Below are 27,085 nucleotides of genomic sequence, written 5' to 3'. Positions count from 1 at the left end.
CCACTTGGTCTAATTAAATCCTCTTGTAACCCCCCAAATTGGCAATCAAAAGAAAGTGTCCTTAAAGCTTTCTCTGGAAAAATGTATATCTAAGAATGCCAATGCATACCTTGGGAGAAAAATAACAATCAAATCATTAATTGCAGTATTAAAAACATTTTGATCCCTCCCACCACCAACTTTAGTCCTTTGGTTGCAAGCTTTAAGACCTTCAGGCCCAACAGAATGTAAGAAAATTCCTTTCTTTTCTGCCGGAGACATTTTACCCTTGACATCCAAAGTCTCGATATAGTTAAGAAAATATGCCTTCCATTATGGCCATTGCATGCAGGGAGTGCCACCAGCAGGCCAGAAACATTGAGCAGGAGATAAGCTGTAATTCTGTGCAGTCGTCGACATTTCAGAAAAAAGTGTTTTATAATAATCAAATTAAAATTAGAAAAATGAATAAACATAATGGAGAATGGAGTCCAAAGTTTCTCTCTGTAAGTTCTGTCACATGTAAGAAAAAATAATGAAATAAAAAAAATAAGCACAGTATCGAAACTGCAAAAGTAAGCTCACCGGTTGTAATTCACTGGTAATAATGATGAATATTTGGTATAATTTGGAAACGGAGCGATGAAATCATGAAGAAAACGCAGCGTGAAACCTCCGAAGGCTAATAGCAGTGGTTGCTAAGCAAAGAACAGCAGCTTCAAAATGGCGGCACAATACGTACGTGATTGTGTAATACGCAACGTAACGTGAGATGCCAAACACCATAGAGAAGAACGTAGGGACCGGAGTGCCCGAATCCTTTGAGAAGTACAGCAAGTATGGCACTTGGATAATGCTGAAGGATGTAGAATCTAACTTACCCGTATCCTTGGAAACGTAGGAGTTCGGAGGATGAAGTCACTCGGAACTCGTGAAAAATTCTTTAGAAGGATGCCGTAATACAGAATCCCGTGGACGAAAGAATCCAAGAAGTAACAGTGAGTTCAAAAGCAACCTTAAAAAATGAAAGTCCGCAAAAACCATGAAATTCAATATGAGGAAGGCGGAAAAGAAGCCGAAAACACCTGGGAAGTTGTTCGAAACAATGGGAAATAATTTCCCACGTAGAGCCTCTTGAAATCCAGAGCAAGCGAAAAACAAAATAGAAGGATAAATCCACAAAGGTGCACATGCAGATCCGTGTGGTGTGGTGGTGCTGCCGAGGTATCCCCAGATCGTCGCCAAAATTGTTAAGAATGATAGTAATCCAAATAGGTGGAAACCAGCATTTATTCAGGTAATACAGCACCACCAGCTCCGTCCAGTCCAATCACCAACTGCCCCTCAGAACAACACGGCACTCTAGAACATCAATAGAATCTATAGAGGGTCCGTGCCGACAACATAGTTACTGACATAACAACCACCCCCATTTTTGTCTCCCTCTTCCACCGCCACAAAAAAAGTGCTACGGCCACATCACTGTGCTTTACTTTCATTTACTTTCAACATGGTTGAAAGTAAAGATAATAAAAGTGCTTGTCAGCTGCATATTTTTTTTATCTGTCCTCTGCCCTTTACCTAATCTCCCCGCTTTATATTACTGCCAGTTACTGCACAATGTATTGCCTTTCTCAATAAACAAGTCATACAACTTTTACGTAGTATCAGTAACTTATATTGCACAACTGCTTACCAAGCTAAAACTTACACCAACAAAAAAGTATTATTAATCACATAGTCGAAACGTATTGCGTTTGCTTGTTTAGAACATCAATGGGTGTTTTACAGCTGCTAACGTTACCTGCTGAGCATACATTTCACTTTGCCTAGAATTTGCAGTCTTCCATAAATCAATGATTAAGGCTAGCGCTTGGATCATGTACGGAAACCTCTCCCCCCTCCCAACCTTCCACATATATTTAAAGCATAACAACTATGCTAAGAATGAAGCAGTTACGAGGTGTGACAAGAATGCCACGCTCATGACTGCCACGCTCCCATGCACATGACAGAAGTGTTCTCCGAGAGTAATATAAACTTGAGTATTGTCGATTTTAGATGACGCAGATGCTTGATTTTACCAATGTCAAATATGTGGAGGAGGCAGACATTAAGGCCCTGATTACAATTGGACTGATGGAGTGAGGTATTTATTTCACCCGGTGAATGACAATACCCGCCATGTGTGGTATTACTAGTGACTACCTTCTATTCCAGGTATTTCACTTGGAAATGAGGCATAACATTTTGAATTAGTGTTTAATATAGCAAATTCTGCACAACATTTTCCAGGTCATTTCCCCCAATGAATTTCAGCAGATTTAACTTCCTGAAATAGGTCAGGGAAAAACAATGGATTTGTGATAATTATTTAAAAAAAATGAAATTTTGATTCTGGCACAAACTTCTGTTATCATAGTGAATAGAATATAACACCACACTTATAATGAAGACATAAAAGGGTGTGGGGAAAGTGGAAAATCTTGCGGGAGGCCATGACTAATGGCCATGCTGATAGAAAGGAATGATCTGACATTTACTCATTGTGACCTGCCTCACGAAAGTGAAACATTCTGTGGTTCCCTCAAGGCTCCCCCCACAGGGCCCGATTCCGCTCTCGTTCAGAAAGCAAACCGAACGACTCGGGGTCCAGACTGCTTTCTGGACGACTTGGGTCGCTGGAGTCCGACCGAACAAGAGTGATGCATTTGAATGCATCCGGATATGATTCATTCGGACTCCCATTGACTTCAATGGGAGCCTGTGTACCGAAAGCGTGCACAGGCTCGCATTGACAAAAGGGGTGGTTGGGGATAATCGTGCACCTTGTGGCGGACAACCCTTGGTGCCTGCTACACTGTGCATGGTTGGGAAGAGGGGACCCATGGGTACCCTCACAGGCCCGATTCGGAGGGTCCAGGATGAAGGGGGGCCTGCTACGGGACCCCGAAGAACGATTCTGGCAGTCTTTTCGATCCGGGCAAAATGAATCGGAAAGGCTGTCCGAATCGTTCCTCGTGCTTGCTTGCTCGGAAACCAAGTCCATAGAGCTGTATGAATCGGCTCCAGAAAGGCTCTATCTCTCCGAAAGCCTTTCGGAACAGATTCGGTCAGCGCTAATAGTTTCCAGGCATTGTACATAGCCGTTTGGAATTGCGAATGAGTCGGTTGGAAACAAGGGCTCCGGAACGGTTTAGGTAAAACCAAATCCGATTCGGAGCCCTTCCGAACGAGAGCGGAATCGGGCCCATAGTCTATCAATGATGTGTTACCATCTGGTGGTCCATTGTAGCAAAGTCTGCTGATAGGTCCAAACATGGCCAACAGGGCAGTGGCTCCCTGATCCATAATTAGGGATCCGGATTTTATGTTTTTTTTTTATATTTCTCTCTGTATTCATACATATTTAATTCTTGCTAATGTTATCTGTACTTATACATATTTATTTTGGTTTTCTGAAAAAATGAAGTTGAAACTAGTATATTTCCACTTATACGTAACCGAGAAATATGCATTCATGCATGAATGCCTGTTTTAATGATATGAACACCCACAGATGATAAATCAATGCACACATATGATAACATGAACATTTGATATCAAGGTTGTTATACTGTTTTTGAAACTTCTTTAATAAAATTCCTTTCTTTTTTTAACCCTTACCTATCAATCTGCACAGCTATTGGCCAAGCAGTCATGCATGACAGCATTGAGAATCAGACAAAAATAATCAGATTTCAGTTTTTATCCACATTTAAAACTAAATACAGACAGGATAATAAATGGTTTGCTGTCTGTATTTATATGAAAAAAATCAGTAAAAACGTAAAACAGTAAGCCTTATCCATAATGCCAAGAGTGTCCTCCCAGAAATCTAAGCGATAAGTATCCATCGCTGAGACTGGCAGAGTGGTAATACTTCAGAACTGTTTGAATCTTTTAGTCACAAATCAAATGAATAAAGTCACCCTGCAATAACTGTGCATCTAGACTATCGACTACCACAATATTATGAAGGTAAATATATTTAAGTAAGTATCGATTCACTATTCTTAAATCCACATCTACCTAGCCACAGGATTGCACTTCTCATAAAATTGGACCCCACAGTCCTTTCCTCAAAACAATCCTGGACCTGTGGAGAATCAGAAGGGCTGTTCTACTGTCTGAATAACCTAAGGGAAGGCTGGACTTGTTTGCCATGAACCCAGGACCCTAGAAGTGACTCCAGGTGTCAGTTGGCTGACCACCTGTTTGAGCTACAGGGACACAACAAGCTTCCAGAGGCCTCTCTCCCTCCAACTGTCCAGCTAACCAGTACCAAATATACCTTTCCTGGACCCTGCTGTTGGCCTCTGAGGGAGTGAGTCTTAATGCCCAAGTGGTGTCTCCCAGGTCCTGGACTTGTGAGTCTACTCTTCCTCCGCACTGCAAACGCTGGGGCTGACAAGCATTTTGGTAACATTCTGCCTGGAGATCAATACTGAATCACTGGTTTGCCTCATCTTGCTAGTTGCTCGGTTGAAAGAAATCAGACTTCCAGAAAAGTTTCTAAGTCTGGACATAGAGGGCTTCATCAGGAGCGACGACAAGCAGCAACCCATTGACATCGCTGGCTTCCTGGGCACAGACTTTGGACTTTACCCAATCGGAACTTTCCCATCTTCGTAGAAGATCACACGGGGACCCTGCTCTTCAAGAAAACTACAGTCTTTGAGTCTGACTTTGAATCCAGCTTGCCCAGCCGATAAATCGGCAATGGCTACTTTTTCTCCATGTACTTAGAAAAAGGTGTGGAGTTCCTATATAGTGGAAAGAGAAAGCCAGAAAACAGGTCAGAAGAGACTGGTCAAACAGATTAGAGGGATCTGATTGATCAGAAGCAAGAGCCCTCACACACCCTGATGGGTGTCATGCTTCATCATTGGGCAGCTCCTCAGTAGGCCAGCGCTGCAATGCCCAAGGGGCCTCTCGAAGGGGCCCTTTGCCGGAGGTCTTTTAAAGATTTTAAAAGCCATGATGAAGTGTGTGTGGAGGTGCAGTGTGTGTAAGTTGGTGATTAAGTGGTTTAAAAATGACTGAGAGAAACCTATAAGGTCTTTATTAAGCAGATGCTCTTGTCATGAGCAATACGGTGTTTGGCTGTGCTGGAGATAATGATCCTTTACAGCTCAAAATGTGCTGAAAAACTACATAGCTTTTTCTGGATACATGTATACTTAGGGAGCATGTATGCTAGATCTTAGATGTGCTCCTAGTCGCTCTATGTTATTTTTCACTTTTTCACCATAAAGGTTTTTCAACCTGAAGGTGCATTTTCCACCAGGACGAGCTCAGTCCCTGTATCTGACAATGATCCATCGTGGCCGGCCTAAACTTTTGACTTTGACGTGTTGTGACCAGATAACTGCAATTGGCGCTTTGTGGTTTTTGGCACTATTTTTCATTACAAATCTAAAAATTGATATCTCCCATTCTACGTATTGGAGGATTTTTATTGTTTTGGTGTCATTTTTTCAATACAAAGTTACTCTATTTTTCTAAATTGGTTTGGAATGTTCATGTGTTGTGTGTTCACCATATTAGCGTGCTGCAGAAACACTTTACACATTACCTCTAAGTTAAGTGTGACTGCTTTGTGGCAAGCTACCGGAGGGTTAAGCACAGGTTTATTTAGTGACTTTAGTGGGTCACCCTGACAAGGATTGTAATTAATATTAGAGGTAGGTTCTCACCCCCTCAAATAATACTCACATTTCTTAGATGCAGAATTCATACAGGTGGGTTATCTTTGTTTGTATATATTGGAAAAATATTCTGAGAAAGGATCATTTGTGGACTTTATGAGGGCTTTCAATTCAAGATGAATTCAGCGTTATTGGTTTGTCCAATGTTAAGTATATTAAAAAAAACACTATTTGCATAACTTATTCATATAGAAAAATTAAAGAACTGTTAAATAACCGTTGGAACCTGTCTATGCCTCATTTCCATAATTGTTGGCTACAAAGAGTATACATTCTTTACCTGTTGTGTGTGTTTGCTTTAAACAATTTGGAATTAGTTATTTGGAGTTTTTTTTTTAATAACTTTTTATTATATTTGCATTCAAGGCACAAGCAAATCAGGTACATTATCCAAATATTTACAAACATTACATTTGCATTGTTCGACGTTACGGCACATGGTGCTAGAGCCTCACAGATGTCTCGACCAATGAAAACCCTCCCCACATTACACTTCCAGTTCCCCCTCGTTTTCAGTGTCCGAGTCCCCCTCCGTTCTTATGTCTGGAGGTTCACAAATATATCCCCTGTACTTATTCCAGGCCCCCCATACCCTGCTCCATTTCCTCGGGGAGCCACGATTGATAAACACTGCTTTTTCGGCTGACATGGCCACATCAAGATCCTCACACCAGGCGGTAAGCGACGGTGTCTCTCTCGCACCCCATTTTTGCGCAATGTTGTGCTTCGCCACCATAATCCCCATTGTTGCCCATTCCTGTGCTGGGCGTGTAAGATCATTCGGCTCCCACACATTTAGTATACATCTCCTGGGCTCGGGAGCCAACGATACCTCCACCGTCTGTGATATGGTCCTCATCACTTTCACCCAGTATTCCATTATCTTGGGACATTCCCACAAAGTATGAAAGAAAGTACCTTCCTCCCCACAGCGCCTCAGGCAGTACGGGTGTGGTGCCGACCCTATTGTGTGAAGGAGAGAGCTAGTGTAGTAAGTTCTGTGCAAAGTTTTGAGTTGCACTAGTTTAAGTCTAGACGGTATCCCCACCTCCCGTGGTGAGGCCAGCTCCTCCCGCCATTCAAAGTCGTCGAAATCGCCCACATCTCAGGACCATTTTCTCCTGAGTGCCACGTGTGGGTCTGGTAAATTGTTCACTAACTTTCGGTATGTGAAAGAAGTAGCCCGTTTATACATGCATTCTGTCAACAACCTATCTTCTAGGGGGGTGGCCTCAGGGACCTCGGTGCCGGGTGGTAGGGCCGCCTGCAGCACATGTCTGAGCTGCAGGTATCTAAAGCTTACAGAGGGCGCCAGGCCGTATTGCGCCCGAAGGTGCTCAAACGTGGCGATTCCTCCCTTATGCCACATATCGCCCACCGTCGATATTCCAATTGCATCCCACTTGTCAAAGCCCTTGCAGTGTCGCAAGCCACTTAGCCGCTGCGTTACCCACAGAGGGGTAAGCTGGGTTATCTTTCCTGTCAACCCCATTTTAGCATGCGCTTCATGCCATATGCTGACCGCCTGCCTTGTGGGTCCGAGTAGCGCCGGTGTGTGTTTCTTGTTATAAAGCGCGGACATCATGCCTTCCACCCCAAGCCCATGTCCATCTGCCATATAAGCGGGATTCGTCTGTGGAGCATGAACCCATTGATTGATGACTTTCAAATGCGCCGCCCCGTAATATAACTGTATGTCCGGCAGTGCGATGCCCCCATCGTACCACCCTTTGGTGAGTTTGCGCTGTGTGATGCGTGAAGGTTTGCTCCCCCACATTAGCCCAGAGACCTGAGCCGCAATGTGTTTAAAGTAGGTGGGTGGCACAGAGTATGGCGTATTTTCGAGGGCATACAGGAACCGAGGCAGCGCCATCATCTTAAAAAGCGCTGCCTTTCCCAACAGTGTTAGGGGGAGTGTCCCCCAATGGGCGGCATCTCTTTTTAGACATTCCAGGGGAGGCATAAGATTTTTTTTTAAAGAATTAGTCCGGGTCCGCCGTGATGTAGATACCCAGATAGCGGAACGCCTCCACCGAGATCCGCAGTGGACAGTCCTCTGGAAGCAGCGGCAGTGGGCCCCGGAGCAAAAAAAGGACTGATTTGGACCAATTGATAGTATAGCCCGACGCACGACCGAACTGGTCACATATATTGAGGAGTACCAGGATGGATCGCCTGGGCGAGGTCAAATAAAGCAGAACGTCATTCGCATACAGCGATATACGATCTTCCCAGTCTGCTGTCCAGCGCAGGCCGCGGATCATGGGCTCCCACCTGATCCATGCCGCCAGAGGTTCCAGCACCAGCGTAAACAATAACGGCGACAGCGGGCAGCCCTGACGCGTGCCTCAGGACAGTGGGAAGTCATTGGATATATGCCCATTAGCCGTTACGTGGGCCAGCGGCTTTGTGTAGAGGAGGCGTACCCACGCACAGAACTTTGGGCCGAACCCCAAATGTGTCAGGACCGCAAACAAGAAGGGCCATTCCACCATATCAAACGCCATACAGGCGTCCAATGACAGGATAACTGCTGGCTCCTGAAGATAAGGTATACGGGCCAGCACTCCGTGCAGTCACCTCAGATTTAATGCCGTGTTTCTACTAGGCATAAACCCAGACTGGTCCGGGTGAACCAGGGTTGTGAGATGTGGGTTAAGCCGTAGCGCAAGGACTTTTGCTAATACTTTAGTTTCAGTATTGATTAAGGAAATGGGGCGGTAGGAAGTACAGTCTTGCGGGGGCTTCCCAGGTTTCGGGATCGCCACTACTGCGGCTACGCGCTGATCCTGCGGGAGTTCTCCTATCGTCAGACTGTCACAGTACATATTGAGCAAGTGCGGGGCCACTGTCCCCACCAACCTTTTGTAAAGTTCTACGGGGATTCCATTAGGTCCTAGTGCCTTCCCAGATAGCAAGGAGCCAATCGCCACCTGCAACTCATCGGTCGTCAGATCCGCCTCTAGCATGAGGGCTGTCTCTGGCGTGAGCCTGGGCATTGCAATATCCTTGATATAGGTCAGTGCCTTTTCTACTGACATCGCCGACAGCGACGTGTATACCTGCTGGAAGTGCTGCGCTAGCCTGTGTACTATGGCCCGTGGGTCAGTTTCCGTGGAGTTATCTGTCATTCGCAGCTGCGCTATCCACTTTCTGTCTCGCTCCCTTTTATCGAGCCACGCCAGAAGCTTCCCAGCTTTATCACCGGCCTCGTATATCTTATGTCTTGTTGCTGAAAGTCTAAGTGCGGTCATCCCCCTCAAATGTACACTATGTAGGTGTTGTTGGAGGTGCAGGCTGCGGACCGTGACGGGAGTTGGGTTTTGTGAGTGCTGAGTGTCAGCCATCTGGAGCTCCGATTCTAAAGCAGTGAGTTCCTGCTGCTTTTCTTGCTTATAGCCTGCTATAGAAGAGATGGCTTGCCCTCTGAGTACGGTCTTATAGGCCTCCCAGAGGGTGGACGGAGACTGGACCGATCCGGCATTTTCCCAGAAGTATTGTTGTGTCGAGGTGCGTATGGATTTCATGATCTTGGGAACTCACAAGTGTCCAGGGAATATGGGGAATATTCGCCGCCGTCCCCCATGGTGATACGTGTACGTTAAGACAACTGGTGAGTGGTCTGAAAATACCTCTAGGCCGAATGTCAACTATGTCTACATGCTTGAGGCTCTCTGAAGAGGCTATAAAATACTCTATTCCCGACAAGCTATTATGCACCGCAGATTGAAAAGTAAATTGGCGCGCCATGGGATGGCAACATTGCCAGACGTCCACAAGCCCCATTGCCTCCAGAAAGCCCCCGAGACGTGACGTCAGAGCCCACGCTTCTTGCATAATCAAATGGCCCCAATACTGTATGACAAGTGCAGAGGGAGGGCATGTTCTGTAGACATGAACAATTCTTTATAGAGATTCCCTTGCCATGCTTCCGGAAGGACGGGAGAGAGTTTACACACGCTCCCTTAACTGTTAAATGCGAGTCAGCTGTGTGAGCCCTTGCTTGGCTTTCAGATCCTGACCGGTGTCTTCGCCTTCGCCCAGAAGATTCCTTGTGGAGTTCCTGTTCCAAGCTCCGAGATCAAAGCGGTACCCTTTTTTTTATTTGTGAACTCTGTGCGCACAGTTTATTTTTTTGTTAATAGCTGACTCGCGACCGCGGTTATTTTTATTATTTTTTAACTCGCGGTAGTGTCCATTTGTTTTGTTTGTAACCTCGACCGCGTCCGTCTCCTTTGACTCGCGGCCGAGTTTCCTCCGCATTTTATTCACGGACGCATTTCATTTGTTTACCCAGCATACGCACCTTTGCTCGTAAGACGCGGCTGTCCCCCTTTGGCGGCTGTGAATGAATTTGGCTTGCGGCCGCTTTTGTCCTGCCTTATTTTTTTTTATCTTAGAGACTGCATAAAAAGCACTCGAATCTCTACGTCTACTACCTGCTGACGTTTAGCCGCGTCTAACTATTTTTCAGTCTGCCTCCATCCTCTGCAAATAACGAACATACCAACGTCGCTTCAGCTGTTTGTCCCTATTTACTTGAATTCACACAAAATACAAGCGTCGACCTCTCTTGAGTGGAGAATAATTTTATTTGGAACTTGATTGAAGTTAACTATTTTTTGCTATTGGCTATCAGGACTTGGTTGCCTTGAATATTTTTGTTATCTACTAAACTAAAGTGCGAAGGAGCACAGACGCATCCGACACGTGACACCCCCGCCGCCCGCTCCCTCACAGGGTGCCGGTCTACGGCCCCATCCACCACGTCATTAAACTCTCCCCCAATCAGCAGTTCTCCCTCCAGGAGATCGAGGAGGAAATCACTCAGGGCCAGAAGCGCAACTGTCTGTAACGCCGGGGGAACATATACCGATACTATGTTGATAGGGTGTCCCTCCCATTGTCCCACCTGCGTCCGTCTTCGTTCTATGAATTATGAGTGGCGATTGTTTACGTACCAGGATACCCACCCCTCTGGACCCCGATGTGAACTCTGAGTGGGCCACCATCTTGAACCCCCACCTGTCTAGTGCCCGACATGTATTCCCAGTGAGGTGCGTTTCCTGCAGTAGGACCACAGCAGGGGAACTTCGCTTAAGACACTGCAATACCAGACCCCTTTTAATGTTATCCCCGAGGCCGTGCACATTCCATGTTATTAGCGTTAGGGACTTCACCTGTGAGTCAGGCATCTGCCCTCGCTCAACTGGCTGCGAGTGTGGTGCGGTCATGATCACCGAAATGCATAATCAATGGGGCGGATGAATGTGGCCAGAATCCCTGCCACCCCCATTTGAGGACATCTCGTACCCAAGTGCCTGTATACAAAACATGAACAAAGAAAACCAAACAATAACAGCAAATCCCCACCCCCCACCCAGCCTCCCTGCTAGACGGACTTAAAACTACCCGCCACCCCAACTTTGCAGAGCGCTTCATACCCAATCCCAGTAACAGTACTTGCGTGTCGGGGGTGAGAAGTCTGAGGAGCATCTTAGTCCATCCCCTTCCTGAGGACCATTGTTCTGGCTGCAGCAAAGACTCTGCACTAGTGGATCCTCGCCCACCCGCTCATCAAATATAGAAGACCACAGGAATCCCACACCGTCCGACGGCATGGGTGGTACTATACTACCATTTCCCTCCGTCTCTGTTCTTGCCGATCTGCGTGAGTCATGGTTCCTTTTCTTATTCCTCAGCCTCCGACCTGTGCGCGGTGTCTCCTTCCCGCTCCTGTCCTTGATCCTCGGGGCCCTCCTCCACCCGTCGCTGCTGTTGGTGCCTCTCTGGCCGCTTGCGTCCTTCCACTCGCTGCCAGCCCTCAAGCCATTCCCGGGCCTCCTCCGGGTGATCAAAGAACCAGGTTTTGCCATCAGCTACGACACTCAACCTCGCTGCGAATAGCATTGAGTAGGTAATTTCTCTACGCCGAAGATCCTTTTTTATCTCCAAGAAGCTCCTGCGGCGTTTGGTGACTGCAGCCGTGAAGTCCGGAAAAAAGGAGATCACCGAGTAATGAACTCAAAGCGGTGGGGCCACTCTTGCTGTCTGCAATATGGCATCACGGTCACAGAAATTAAAGATTCGGGCCAGCACAGGCCTGGGGGGGCGCCCCTGGCTTAGGCCTGCCACTTGGCACCCTGTGCGTCCTTTCAACTGAGAAAAAGGTGGATAGTCCCCTCGGTTGAAGTCGTGTCTTGATGAGTTCCTCAACATAAAGGTCCATGGCCGGGCCCCCTTCACTCTCGGGAAGGCCCGTGATTCGGACGTTATTGCGGCGGGAGCGCCCTTCCTGGTCATCTAGATTCGCCGCCATTATTTTATTCTCGACCTCCAGGTGGGTAACTCTCTGAAGCAGTGCGGTCGTATCTCCAACCAGGGATTTCGTCATTTGTTCCACCTCCGTGACTCGTGCTGCCATTTTCTGGAAGTCAGCCCTTAAGAAAGACACGTCAGTAGATATGGTGCCAACCGTGGACTGCACCTGAGTGAGTGCGGTCATAATGTCATCGAGCGTCACCTTATTCGCTCCTTCATGGTTCGACGCTTTTTCCTGCGAATCTTTACGGTCCGTTGAAGCCGGTGATTCTTTCGAATAGGCATATTTGTCTAGTTTGCCCTGAGTGTTTGCGCGTGGGCCCCTGCCCCCCATAGTTACGTGAGGAGCTCTACCGCAGTCGGTAATCGCCGCCGCCAGCCACGGGGCTTTCGTCCCCCATGCGGCCTGTCGCGTTTCCCGCCGCGGAAGCACCTGAAAGGCACTGAGGTAACGGGCCCACCCCGGTCAGCCACACGCGGATCCCGGATGCCTCCACACCCCGTCGATCGATCACCGCCAGTTCTCTCGGGTATCCAAACAGTCACCTTAGAGACACTTGCGTTTCAGTCCACTCAGTGCCAGCGCTGGGGGGCAATTGTACCGCCGACTCCTGGCCTCAAGCTGTCCAGCACCCTCCAGCATCAGCGCTCTATGGCACGGCTCTAACAGTGCCGGTGGAGGGCCTCCCCGGCCCACACCCGCCGTCCTCAATGCTGCCTTCTAGGGCCCACGCCAACCCAGCTAGGCCTCCAACGGTTGGCGCCGGGCAGTCGGATTCGCGCTTCCCCCCCCGCGGGCACTTCGCCGATGGGGCTCTGCGGTAGTGGTGGGAGTAGTTATCACTTTAACCCGAACGGGCGCCCGCACCGCTCTCCCTCGGCTCACTCCTCACCAGCAGTCAATTCAAGGCGGGCAGTACAGCTCCGCCGCCGCACCTCCGCCCGAGTAGCAGGTCGCTACGGATGCCCGCAAAACTCCTTTTCGTCATTTATTAGCCCCGCAGGGGGGGATGGCCGGGGGGAAGGTCCCACTCCTCCGTCGCCGTCAAGAGCGGCCTCCAAGCCTGCCGAGAACACCCCGCGAAGTCGCAGCGGAGCACCTCCCGCCGGATCCGGTTATTTGGAGTTTTGATGTCTTTATGAGAAATCCAAACTTAATTTGGAAAATATTTAAATTTAAAATTGAATTCCTGGCCTTTGACATATTTTTATTGAAATAGATTTCACTAATATGCACTGGAGCAAAGTGACAGGATACTGGCTATCTACAAGGTCCCAACCAGGAAGTGAATTCCCCCACCCCAAGGCAAGCCAGAAAGGAGCATCATACCCCATTCATGACCCTCCTTAAAGAATTACATCTGCTTAAAAGTGCTTGGTTTACCCACTCCTGTAAGAAATTGTAGATGTCAAGCTAGCAGATTTGGGGTTGCCATCAATCCAGAAGAAAATAAAACTGGAAAAAAAGCCTTCTCTTTCTACAAACCAAGGATCTGGAATACATTTCTAGAAATGACCTAATCATCCTCATATTCAGGTAAAAGCTGAATGCTCACCACTTCAAAGACCATGGTATCTTGGCACCTTTAACGTTCCATTCCTTTAATTCATTACTATAACCCTCTTCCCTACCCGCCTCTGGTCTTCGATCATGGTTTTTATTATTGGCCACTGCCCTTCAACAGAAAGTCTATTTCGATTGCCCTTATCAAGGTCCGTGTTACACAAATACCCAACCACATAATCCAACCTATAGAAAAACTTCTAAGAATCAAAAAGACTCTGGGAATGATGAGCAGCCTGCAAAAGAGACTAAGCAACAGTTTTGCAAAATGGTCCTGGATCAAGGCAGAGCGATGGGAACATAAACCGCTATATTTGAGAAGGAAACCCAGTGAAGCTACCTGCTGCTAGTGGTCAGATAGGGAAGAAGTCCTCATAAGGAAAGGAGGGCTAAATAATCCTAAATAACTGGGTATGCCACCCAAGAATGAAGCAAAACCAAGTTAAATTACTCCTAAAGATACACCACAAGTTGGTAGAGGGTGTAGTGGGAAATAACCTATTGACAAAGCCTGAAATAGGTTTCCGAACTTTGAAGTCCAAATGCCCATGATAGAAAACGCCAACCTAGAAGTGCCAAATATGTGTCGAGGAAGAGACCGAGAGATGCCCTAAAGAACAAAGGTTGGGCACAACTTCGGTTTAAAGTAGGCTCTGTGAGAGTAAGATCATTAGACAAAAACGTTGCACACAGATGACTGAGTAAGACTAAGGCTTAAGTTTGTGCTGATGGCTGCAAGTGGTGGGCACTGGCAATCATTTTTGGGAAGCAGGACTTATTTTTCAACATTATACTTTGATCCAGAACAAAAGAGAGATAAGGAAGATGGCAGAAGGAAGAGAAGTACAGGATACAGTAAAAAATGGTGAAAGCAACAACAAAAAGGTGATGGATGGAATGCTTGAATTAATCTCAGCCACGGGCAATAGCTCGGGACCGCATTGCCGTCCATAATGTTGCCCTACCGAGGGCTCGTCCATAGGGTGCTGCTAGAGTCCTGCTGGCATAGTGAGCACAGGACCCTCGTCTTGGCATACCCATTGCACTTAGGGCGTCAACTGCAATAAAAAGGTGATGTATGGAATGCTTTAATTATTCTCAGCCTCTGGCAACCAGTCAGGGCGGCATTCCAGTTCATCCTTTTTTACCCACCATGCATCTCTAGACGAAGGCCCACCTTGTGCAAATGAGTACTGGCCCTGCTCCCATTGAAACAGTCTATCCTGAACTGCCAGGCAAGGCCTCCTCCAGCAGGGACCACAAGCAACCTGAGACTCGTTTCACCCTACTTTGACCTCGTCAGTATAGTGTAGCTGGAGTCTTGAGGCACAGCAAGCAAATTAACCTCGCCTGGTTGTACCCATCGCACTTAGGACATCAAATGCAACAACAAGGTGATGGATGGAATGCTTGAATTTATCTCAGCCACTGGCAATCGCTCTTGGAAGCATTCCAGTCTATCCTTTTTCACCCATTATGCCATACTAGACAAAGACCCGCCTTATGCAAACCAGTACTGACCCTACTCCTCATGGAAAGAGTCTATGCACAAACTGCCAGTACACTTCAGTGCAACACCCTAAGTGTGCTTGGTATGCCCAGATGTGGGTCCTAAGCTCACTGTGCCACTGGAACCAAACCTCACCCAACTGACAAGCCCCAATCAGGGAAAAATCAGCCTTGGGTTGTTTGTATTCTGGTTCAGGAAGGATCTGGACTGCCAGTTCAGGCTCAAGTGTTTCTATTGGAGTAGGGTCAAGACTGATTTGCATATGGCCGGGTCCAAACTGAGGTGCACAGTGTGCAAAATGACGATGGACTGGGATGCAGCCCAGAGTATTTACCAGTGGCTGATGTTAATTCAAGCATTCCATCCATCACTTTTTTGTATACTTCAAAGGGTGAAAGCAGGGATGAAAAGAACCTGTCAGTGTAATGGTACCTTTCCATTTAGCCAAGTGCTGTATGGTTGTGCAGTGAGTGTGTGGACAAAGCAACAGAAAGACTCACACTAGGGGCCATATCACACAAGGTACCCCAGGGGCACAATGGGCATTTGCGCCCGCTCTGCGTACCCCCGAGGCATTTTGGTATTACAGAAGGGGATGCAGATACTTGTGCGACCCTTCTGTAATACTAAAAGCCCAGGTGCACATACAGTGCCAGTGCTTCCTCAAGAGGGCGTTCCCTCATTTGCATGGGGTCGTGGCACCATGCAAATGAGGGAATACCTTTGCCTCTGCGTACTATTACCGACGCGGGCACAGAGGTGAAGAAGCTCTCAGGAGGAGCGCTGACAGTCCACCCCTTGATAGCATCCCTCTGGATGGGGAAAAGGTGGTCCTATGGTCCCCCAGAAATACCCTTGCAGGCGGGTGCAGTCACCGTCTGCACCCCTGCAGGCAGGTGCAGTCACTGCCTGCACCCTCCTGCAAGGGGATCTCTACTCCCCTTTAAAAGTGCAGGCAGTTTGCCGCCTGTACTGTGAAACACAAAGCGGCTGCTTTAAAGTCACTCCGTATTTCACTTGAATGCACTGCCCTGGGGGCAGCACAACTTCGCAGATGCCCAAGGGTGCAGCTTATTCAATATCATACAGCGTACTCTCCTTGTTAGCACCAGGCGCACCTGTTTTAAGGTGCACCAGGCTCAAACAGGAAAAGTGCGCCCTAAACATGATAGGACCCTGGATGTGCAAGAAGCGGAGTCGTTTTTCCTTGTTTAGATTCTAAAACAGTGTGCAATATCATCACCGGCTAGTCATGACGGGTTTACTTAAGATAGGAGCTGCCAGCGACAGGATTAGTCTGAGGGAGCACTCTGAGTTCAGCTTGTTTTTTTTTTTTTTTTAAGTAATTGCTTACCATTTTCTGATCCAGACAAGCCTGAGCCTTTGTAGCTTGGAGCTTCAGATCTGTGGAATGAAAACAACAATATAGAAGTTAGTTTCAATCTGATATCGTTTGCTGGGAGGTGTCCTTCTGGGTGCTTTCCCACTCTTGACAGTTAATTAGGGATTCTTCTGAACCTGTTGATTTATTGTTTTAACTAAACTGAGGAGCCTTGTAACTGTGAAAAAACAGGAAAACCATTTATGACAGAATTTCTGATGCAATTTGTAAAAAGGGAAAGGACGATTTCTGTATCTTAAATGAATGATGGGTAAAGTTTAAGGCAAGTTAAACTCACTTTATTTGGTGCAACAAGAAGCTAGAAAGGTTGTTTACTTCAAGAGGCAGAAAAGGGCATAGTCAGGCCTTTGCTCTAGCAGGTCTGCATCATGCCTGCTGCAGCAGGTGAGGTACTGGAGCAGCGCTGGGCTGGGCCGGACTGGGCCGGGCCAGGCCGGGCTGGGCTGGGCCGAGCCAGGCCGGGCTGGGCTGGGCTGGGCTGGGCTGGGCCAGGCCAGGCTGGGCTGGGCTGGGCCGGGCCGGGCTGGGCTGGGGCTTTAAACATCCCTTTCCTTCCTTTGAACAGAGCCCTCAAACCTTTTCGATTTCTGTATCACTCAATGGGCTTCAAAAGTTAACATTTAGAAGTCAATTTGAGAGAAATATTATTTGAAGAAATATAACTGCAGGCTTCCAAAGGAACATTTAGTGCACAGACACTGTTTTACTGAACTTAAAAGGCAAAGACTGAACATTGTTTTGTTATTTCCTTGTGGTGACACAACTGTACCACAGCTGTTAATTTGTCTTCAGGAGGGAGAATCAGACACTATAGAGTTCTATTTACACACAGATGTGGTTGATACTTTTCTTTGTAATGAGAGCACATAAAGATTTATGATGAAGGATTAATTGAACACTAATGCAAAGCCCTTGTTGTTTTTCTATTGTGTCTTTCCTCAAAAACAGAAATAGAACAAGAGTGTGAGTGTGAGAACAACAGAGTCAGTATGTTTAGTAATAGACTGAAAAGGAATAGAGAATTAGACATAGCACTCATTTCATTACATTTTCACTTCTAGAAAAAATCCCATCAAAATTACAGAGAGCAATTAGGGTCCAACATATTAAAGCCCAGGAGAGAAAGGAAAACCGCTCTCAATGTTCTGAAGATGACCATGTAAAGCCCCAAAGCCTGTTTTTGTGTGTTTTTTCATCCACTCCACTTCTCCCCAGCCAGGCTGTCAAAATGTTTGTGTAATTCACAGGGATTTGTTAGTTTGAATTTGGATCTGTGAGAAGGTCATTATCTTGAAATCCATGTTGTTTCCACAGGATTAAAGAAAATCTGGTTAGTGTTCAATATTGTGACAGCAAGAGTGACATTAAGAGGCTGGAACTGCAGGGTGGTGGATGAAAGCGGCATGAGGTGGAATCAAGATAAGGCTGCCTTGAGATTCCGTTGCCCCAACAATATGAAGTACTGCTGATTCATCGCACAAAATTGACACCTGCAGGTTTTTTTGATTTTTACAAATTAAGCACTGAGGAGGGGGCAAAATTAAAAATGTAATCTTCCAGTGTTGCATGTCAACTTAACACATTGTTTAAGAACAGCCTTCCACTTTGGGGGTATTACATTGATGTTACCCAGAGCCAACCTAGCCTGAACATAGCTCTGGACTAAACCCTGTTGGTTACAGGGCAGAGGTGCTAATAAAGTTACTTCTTGCTTGCCCATTCACAAGCTGAGAGCCCAATGTAGATAACCTCAAGCAAGAAATCACCACTAGGAAACTGCAATGGAAAACGTACTTTTCCAGCCTGCCATCTTGCCCCCGTTCGTAATTTCCTGTCGTATACCATCTGCTAACCGTCTGCAAGCAGATTGGCTTTTTCAGTGATACATGGTCTTTTTATTCCAATAACCTGAATATTAATTTACTTTTATGTTTCATCTAAAATCATTTTGAATCTAAAGTCTGGTGCACGGTACCACAACCTCTCCTGCATTATATTCCTTTTTAGGTCCGGCATTAGCTAAGGCCATTTTTATTGTACTAAAATTTTATATCTAAGATACTTATTTATGAATGCTTTCGGACAACCCTCTTCATCATTGGTCTGCTGTGTCAAGCTCATTTGTTTTCTGCCCACTACAGTATACAATATGGGTATAATATGGGTCAGCTCATGTAAGCTATTGACTAATGTAGCCAACAGTGTAACTTGCATTTAATACAAAAATAGCACCCAGCACAGCAAATAATCAAGAGACAATTTAAATTCAAATGACCATCCCTCTCACCCATAACAGACAGTTGGAGCATGTAATGCTAAGAAACATGAAAATTAGTAAAATGTATATATCTTTGCTCTCAATACAAGGCTATGGAACCTCATCATGTGACAGAAACTTGCTACGTGCAGCACAAAATTATCCAATGAGTGGTGGCAGGATCTTTTCCTGGAGTGAGCGTGAGATGCCATTGAAGAGACTATATCATTCATGGATATAACACTGAGTTCATTATTCTCATAAAATCCTGCTTCTTGTTTCCAACACTGAAAACAAGGATATGCTTAGAAGAAATGGGCAAATGTACCTCCCTAAATAAAATGACTTCTAGGCCAACTAGAAAGTTAGCAATCAGAATTGAGGCTAAAGGACACTTCAGATCAATAAGAAACACCGTTAATATATGATTAACAAATATATTGATACACTCAGAGATATATAGATTTACATATCTAAAAAACAACATTAAACTACATAGGAATATTTGATTATGCTTTTACACTAACTTCACTATGGGTGATGTACTTCAGCTAATTCACAAGTACCACATCCACACACAAAGTCATTCCCTTCAGTAAACAAATGAATTAATCAAATACTTTATTGTTTTTGATTACTTAAAGCCATTGCAATTGATGGCAACCTCAGTACATCTGCATATATGCCACAAGTTCTATAATACAAGTGATACATACAATCAGTTATTAAGTACATTAATACATTCATGAGCCAATAGTAAACTGAAAAAAGGAGAAAAAAGAAAAAAGGTCTTGCTCATCCAGTAATAATTTAGCTAAAATATGTTCCAATTAACCATAGTTAGAATTTCCTAATATACGGAAGACCAATAGCTGGAAAATCCACCACAATGTAATAATATAAATAAACCTAATGGGACATTAATAAAATGTACATCAATATCACAATTTACATTGAAGTTATGCCTAATTGATTAAATGTATCTAACATGGAGTTTATTCTTTCAAATAATGTATTTAAAGATTTGGCAGAGCAAGCAAGCAAGATTGAAAAGGTTGCCAGTATTCAAGCAAATGTTTAGTGTCTCTGTGCAAGTTGTAATCCCATTTTCTTAAAACAAAGGGTTCAGGAGTTTGCATTTTTCATTGCTTAATTCTGGACAAGAAAAGAGTAGGTGCAAAATCGATTCTTTTTTGTGTGTGCAAAATCTACGAGGGTGATGATCTAAGTCTCCCAGCTGCCTCTAAAACCCTTTATGAGAAGGAGCATAATTCATGCATGTAATTTATTCGGTCTGCTTGCCCTACTTGACAAAACCATAAGGTAATATTGCCTAAAACCTATTTCATAAGAAGAGGAAATTAATTTAGCATAACCAAGAAATTTGGGTTGAATTAGGCCTATAGCTCTTGAGTGTATTGATCACTGCATTCTTAAATTAGTTGTAAAGACAGTATTAGAAAATTCTTCTTAGGAGGTTTTATCCTCTTTAAAAGTATTGGTCATTAGATCTTTATTGGCTGTTTCGTGGTACTTAGACCAAGGATTGTTTTGTCATCTTAAAAATCTCTGGAAAAACTAGTTTTAAGGCATCTGGCTTAGCGTGCTTCACAAGATAGTAATATTTGATAAAAGACTCATTATGATGTCGGTCGGAAAGCATGTCGGAATCGTTGCTGACCGACTCTGGTTCAGGGAGTCCGACTGACCAATTGCAATGTTTCCAAATACCGTTAAGTTTGACTCCCATTGACTTTAATGGAAGCCTGTGTTCCAACCGACAAGATAGGCTTGCATTGAAAAAAGGAGGGGATGCGGAAAACCATGCACCCTGTGGTGGGCACCACATGTTGTAAAATAAGGTCCTATGGGTACCCTCACGGGCCCCAACCGGAGGCCTGCGGGTGAAAGAGGACCTGCTACGGGCCCCAAAATTCAGTTTCTGACAGCCGTTTCGTGTCGTACAGACCGATTCGGAAAGGCTGTCAGAATCCGACATTGTAATACATCGGTCGGAAACGCTGTCTATAGGCCTGTATGATTCGGACCGACCGACATCTGAGTCTCCAAATGCCGTTTGGAACCGAGTTGGGACGGCTGAATGGTTACCTTTCCATTGTAATCGGTTGGAAACATAGGTTCTGACACGGGTTAGAAAAATTCGAATGCTGTTCGGGGCCTTTCTGACCGACATCGTATTCAGCCCTTAAATTGTGTCTGTTCAGCCTAAATTGCAATTGTAGCTGAACGTGACCTGTGAACAGAGGCAGTTGGAAAATCCTTCTGTATGCAATACACTGCAGTTTATTGAGTGGGTGAGACTTTTGATGGAAAAGCATGATGACCATATGATATACCTGGTAAAAACTTTGCTTTTATGGCCCTTATTATTGCTCCTGCAGATGGACTTTAAATCTCCACATTTAACCTGCAAAGGGATAAAGTAAAAGGGCTTCCTTTCTTCTTGATATAGGTGGGTGTGTGATTTGGCGTGTCTGATTACTAGACATCCAAGCAGTTATATGTAGATATAGTATATTACATCTTGACTGAACTAAGACGGCAAGATTGCTTAGATTTATTCGCTAAAATGATCTCCTTAGTTTTGATGATGAAACTCAAATTATATTTATTTAGTTTGTCCAATGAATGATGCAGATCTCCTTCAGTCTGGTCTTAAATTACCAGATCATGAGCATTTTGATGGATCTGTATATTTTGCCGTCCCATCCTAGGGGAAAGACTTGGCTCTGAACAGGCCCTCATCATAGCCTGCAGTCTAAAGGATAAATGACAGAGGAGAAAGTATGCGCCTCTATTAGTATTTATCTGTTCAAAGACTTTTTGGCCAGAACCAACTTCACCCTCACCCATGTCTCATAGTACATAGCAATGAGGTCTTTCCCCAATGGCTGCAATTTTTCTCATCGTCAGGGGCTTTTAGTGTAATTTGTGCTTTTTGAACCCCAATTATTTTTTTGATTTTGGCCGATGTTATTTTTTATATCTATTGGGTAGGAGACAGAAGCTCTCCTGACTATTCAGTTTTATAAACACCATATTAAAAAAAAGAAGTATTCGCAGTACCAAAAATCTTGAGGTAAATGCAGACCTAATGGCTTTGCCAGTGCTTGTTTTTATTGAACGTTTTGGTGTCTAGTGCTGCATCTATTTAACACCAGAGGCATATTGAAGTGGTTTATAATGTGAAGAATCCTTAGGATGGACGTGAATGTGAGCACTGTACCCTTCCTCCCCTGCTTTATGTCCTCTTTCTCTTGTGAAGCCTAATACTCCAGCATGATACGAAAAATTGTTTTATGCCAGTGCATACTGCATGTTGGATTTGCCTGCAACACTGTTGGCACTGCTGATGCCCACAGAGTGGATAGTAGCAAAGGTACTCATTCTTGTATGAATGCGTTTTGTAATGCCTACCCAACGGGGAGAGGATGTTGTCTGACGGCTAGATTACTGACTTTGGTGCTAGAAACCAAGGTTCGAGCCTCAGGGTTGCGTCCACATCCTGTGACTTTGGGCAAATCACTAAGGGGTATATTAGCAACGCTTTGCGATAACTATCGCAAAGCGCTCTTAGCGCTCATTTTTTTAACACTGGCTATCGCAGGTTTTCATCGCGGAGATATTGCGTTATTAGCAACGCGTATCTCCAAGGCGATAAAAATTCCTGCGATAGGGGGGAAATCGCCGTTTTGCAGGGATCATCACTGGTTTTCCAGCGATGTTCCCAGCAAAACGGCGATAACCTTGCTTATACGACCCTGTGGTCGTATCAGCATAATCCACCCCCTATGTTAGGGATAGCTAAGTCAGGATTTTAGCAGACGTTAGATTTTGGCGAAAACTGCAGTTTTTGCCAAAATCTAACGTCTGCTGAAATCCTGTGGGCTGCCTTGTAAATATCGCGATGTGAACATCAGCGATATTTTACAAGGTAGTCCATTGGGGTACGCCTAGTGACACCCACTTTGCATCTCATTAGAGATGCAAATGTAGGCGTCGGGTAAAGGGGTGCTAACATGCAATTATGCATGTTATCACTCTCTTGTAAATAGGGCGATAGTTTTATCTCTGCTTTTTTGGCTTTTAAAGCTAAAAAAGCAGAGATAAAGCCCTTGTTAATATGCCCCTCAATCTCCCGGTGCCTACTAAAAAAATGAATGTGTCCTTGTGTAATGTAAGCGGTGCTCATGTAAAGCGCTCCAATACCTTTGGACCGAGCTCGTGCTATATAAATCTGCAATGTGTATGTCTGCCATGTAGGAAAAGAAACTGATTCCACTGCAGTCACTTATCCTTGCCATTATGATGCATCTGTTTTGAACTTCATTGCCGGGCCTCTATGTGAGAGTGCAGACAGTCACTCATACCCTATGCCATCCCATCCCATGCCATACTGTTCCATCCCATCCAATGCCATGTCATCCCATGCCATGTCATGCCATGCTATATCATATCATAATTAGAGCAAGGCCAAACCTTGTGGTGCCTAGGTGTGAATATAGTTATCCATATCATTATTGTGGCAGGGTCAAAGCCTGTGGTACCTATTTGCTATAAGACACCCGTCCAAATACTTCTTGATTTGTTGTCAGCATTTGACTCCGTGTCACATGTCCTTATTATCAGAATGCTTTGCCGAAGTCGGAATTTGTGGCTGCACACTGCGATAGTTTCAATCATTTCATCCAGAAAACAGACGAGCATGATTGGTCACTTCAACTTAGGGAACAATTGCTTAAATATGGGGTCCCCCAGGACTCATCTCTTAGCCCAACATTTTTTATTATCACATGACCTCGTTGGTCTCTTTTATTAAATAATTCGGTATCACTGTTATCTCTTATGCAGATGATACCCAATTGATTCGATGTTTAGATAAGCTTTCCTTTCACTCTGAACTGAACTTTAAGGGCTGTCTTACCCAAGTCATGGGTTGGATGGAATGCAGTCATCTAAAGTATAACACTAAAACAACTGAAATTCTCCTGTTTGGGAAAAAGAACACTTTTTCTGCTTCGAACTCGTGGCCCGATGGACTTGCGAGCCCTACTACTCACACAGCAGTAGCAAGCAAACTGCGAGTTATATTTTACAAAGATTTATCCTTGCATTCACAATTCTTGAGGTGTGCAGAACCTGTTTCTCTCTTATTAAATCTCTCAAGATGTTTCTTGATTTTCTTCCTTTAGCTCCCTGGAAGACATTAATCTCTTCCAGGATCAACTGTTGTAATAGTCTTCACTTAGGAACTCCTAAATACTTAATCAACAGCTTGTGGAACCATACTGCTGCAAGACTCACAGGAGTCCTATATCCAAGTGGTTGAGGGCATTCTACTGGTTACCAGTGTAGAAATGGATCTTGTTCAAATCCCTGACCATTATCTTCAGAGCCTTGCATCAAATTGGCCCGAAATATTTCTCTAATAGATTCACACACTATGTTAGTCAACATCCACAAATACTAAACCCCTACAGATTCCTAACTTCAGATTGATTATCAGAGGTTGAAGATTTTTCTGTTTTAGGAGCCAAAGCTTGGAATGACCTCCTAGTTCTCTGAGGCAGGTGGAAACTGAGCGCATTTTTAGAAAGCATTTAAATACCTGGTTGTTCTCCCTACAGTAGACACTTTCATCCTGCCTCTGTTATCAATTGGGTTCTACTCTTTAATAGCAGTTACAGTAGGCACAGCATTTGTACCTTGGACCAGCACCAGGATGCCCCTTGGGGTTAGGGTGGGCAGTGAACTATACTCCGCCGGCTGGGTTTGCGGAGGTTTTCCCACTCTGCGCTGCGTTTGGAGCACGGAGTTAGGAAAAAATTCTACCCACCAACGCGCAGCAGAGTTACTAGTGTCCAGTCCCAGCTATGTAGCAAAAAATAATGGTTTTCACATCTCTTGGGCAAGGAGAAATAACTGTTCCATCACATGATAAATAAAATACCCTTCCTGACCTCATCATTCCTCTCCTAGCTTGGATATAGAAATACCACCAGAAACACATGCCTCAGAAAAGCAGGTATTGAAGGTATGTCATGTTTAGAGAGGAATGTGGATGGTGGACCACAGGAATGCCATTCCAAAGAACAAACCCATGTAACTTAAAATTAATCAAACAGGCACAACCCCGAAAACGATGTCAATTAGATTTATATCAGGGAATGCGGTTTAACTTACAAATGTGCATTCTACATTCACCCACCACAGCCTCTTTGGCTGCTAGTATCACTGACATCACATTGAGATAGGTCGGGCACTGCCTCATGTCAGCCCAGCTGCACAATTCAAGGAGCATGCTCTCCAATGCCAGCCATGGAGCTTCGCACAGTTGTGGCACTGCTCTGCCTGCTCACTCCTGTCCAGGTGCTCAGCCCAGACCGGACTGCCTGATCCCCTACTACTGGGAGTGGGACAGTGTGCCGCTCAGGGTGGACTGCTCCACCTTGGACTCTCCACGCTGCCCACAACATCAGCTCGATCAGCATTCACCTGTAAGCGCGCATGCCCACCCTCAGAGGTTCCTGTTATAAATATTCTTCCAGCACAAGCAATGCTATTAACCTTTAAGACGTTCCTCGCAGCACGTGCACTCCTTTAACCTCTCCCTACCTCTGTGGGCAGGGGTGCACATTGGCGCAGAGTTCAGAGTGTAAGTTATTTGCCATGGGAACAACCAGAGGCTCAGAGTCATAAACCATGGTACGCGGAGCGGAACTCCGCAGAAGTCTTGTGAGTTTTTCGGGCACTCCTTGGAAATCCTCGGAGTGACACTCCTCGAGCTATGCCCAGCATTACTTGGGGTAACAGTGCACTAAATAAGTAGCTATTTCATTCATCTATTCATTCAATTAACTTGAGCTCATATTCTTTGTAATTTTCATGTATTACAGCATTTCACCCCACTTTTCACGCTTCCATAACGTATCTCCTGTTGAGCTGGTGTTTTAAGCTAAATTATATGCATTATGTACCTTAAAGAGGTTTTAACTTGCCCTCATTATCCATATGACAGTTATTATGTCATTAACATTGTTATTCCACCCACTGTAGCATACAGCAGGGTCCAGTAGAAACACATTGACAAAAAGTAGTTTATTTAAGTGCCAAGGACTACTATAGTAAAGTGTGCATTTTGACACCAAAAATATTTTTGCGTTAAACCAACGATTTTTTCTTGATTTTCTGCCTTTGCAAGAAATTGGGTTGCTGGTTGAAGGTGGTTGAACCCTGCTCAAGCAGCAACCACAATTGCTTCAGTTCCGATGAGGCTGGGCTGCGAGTATATGAGGGACCTTGCCTTGCTCAGCATGGGTTCTGTTGGAGTTTCCAGCTGTGTGGCAGGACTTTGAAGGGCTTTGCATCACTTCACACAGGATTCAGTGGAGACCACAGCTGGGCTGGCAGAGCACATTCAAGACCCACTTCCAAATGTCCAGGAGAGGAGAGGCTCCACTGGGGGTTTAGGACTCACAGCAGGCAGTGTCCAGGGGCAGGGTTCAAGGTGGTTAGAGGCGCTTCTTCCCTGAGGCACTGATCAGGATGTCTGCCAGCTTGCCATTGTAGTCACTCTTGTAGTCCTGGGTTCAGAGTGCAGTGCCATTCCTTAATATTACTTGTTTAAGGGGGTGGAGCCCTGCTCAAGCAGCAGCTACAATTCTTGTCAGGGTTAAACAGAAGCTAACCCCAAAACAACCCTCTGGTAGCTTGGCACAAAGCAGTCAAGCTTAACTTAGAGACACTGTTTAAAGTATTTATGCATCACACAAGCAGTAAAAAACTGAAAACACAACACAAGAGAAAGACCATACCAATTTAGGAAAAATAGAGTAACATTTTATAAACTATTTAACACCAAATGACAAAAATACAGTACAAATAGAGATGCAATTGTAACAATTTAGTTAAAACTAGTGCTTAAAAGCACAAAGAACCAACTGTGGTCATCTGGTCGAATAGGACCAGGACAAAGTCACAAGTTTAGGCCACCCTCGATGAAGCACGGGCCGGATACAAGGACCAAGCCCGATGACTATTGTACCTTATGTTTTCATGTGTTTGGGCTGCGCAGCATCACTTTGTGATGATGCACATCTTCTGGCATCAGTTCTGATTAACTTTGATGGCTGCGATGCAAGCTGCTATGTAGCGTTGCATCTCGATGCATCGGTTTTGATGATTGCATCGCTCAGCATTGGTTCCTTTGAAGCTTGCAGCTGGGTGGCATGGCTTTGCAGGGCTTCACACCAGGTTTGATGGAAACCATAGTTGGCCTGGT

General features: G+C 45.1%; 1 protein-coding gene across 1 annotated transcript in view; it reads right to left on the bottom strand.

The window, feature by feature from the left end:
- LOC146786078 (uncharacterized) overlaps window positions 1–27,085 on the bottom strand; it is a 266,708-nt gene that overhangs the window by 152,231 nt on the left and 87,392 nt on the right. The window contains exon 2 of the mRNA XM_085635514.1: window positions 16,479–16,528. The gene's annotated coding sequence lies outside the window, so the exon portion shown is untranslated. The remainder of the gene's footprint in view (window positions 1–16,478; window positions 16,529–27,085) is intronic.

The sequence above is a fragment of the Triturus cristatus genome, chromosome 11 (genome assembly GCF_964204655.1).
Source record: "Triturus cristatus chromosome 11, aTriCri1.1, whole genome shotgun sequence".
In the NCBI taxonomy this organism is placed as follows: domain Eukaryota; kingdom Metazoa; phylum Chordata; class Amphibia; order Caudata; family Salamandridae; genus Triturus; species Triturus cristatus.
Note: the sequence above shows the minus strand (reverse complement) of the source record. Positions and strands in the feature narration are given on the sequence as shown.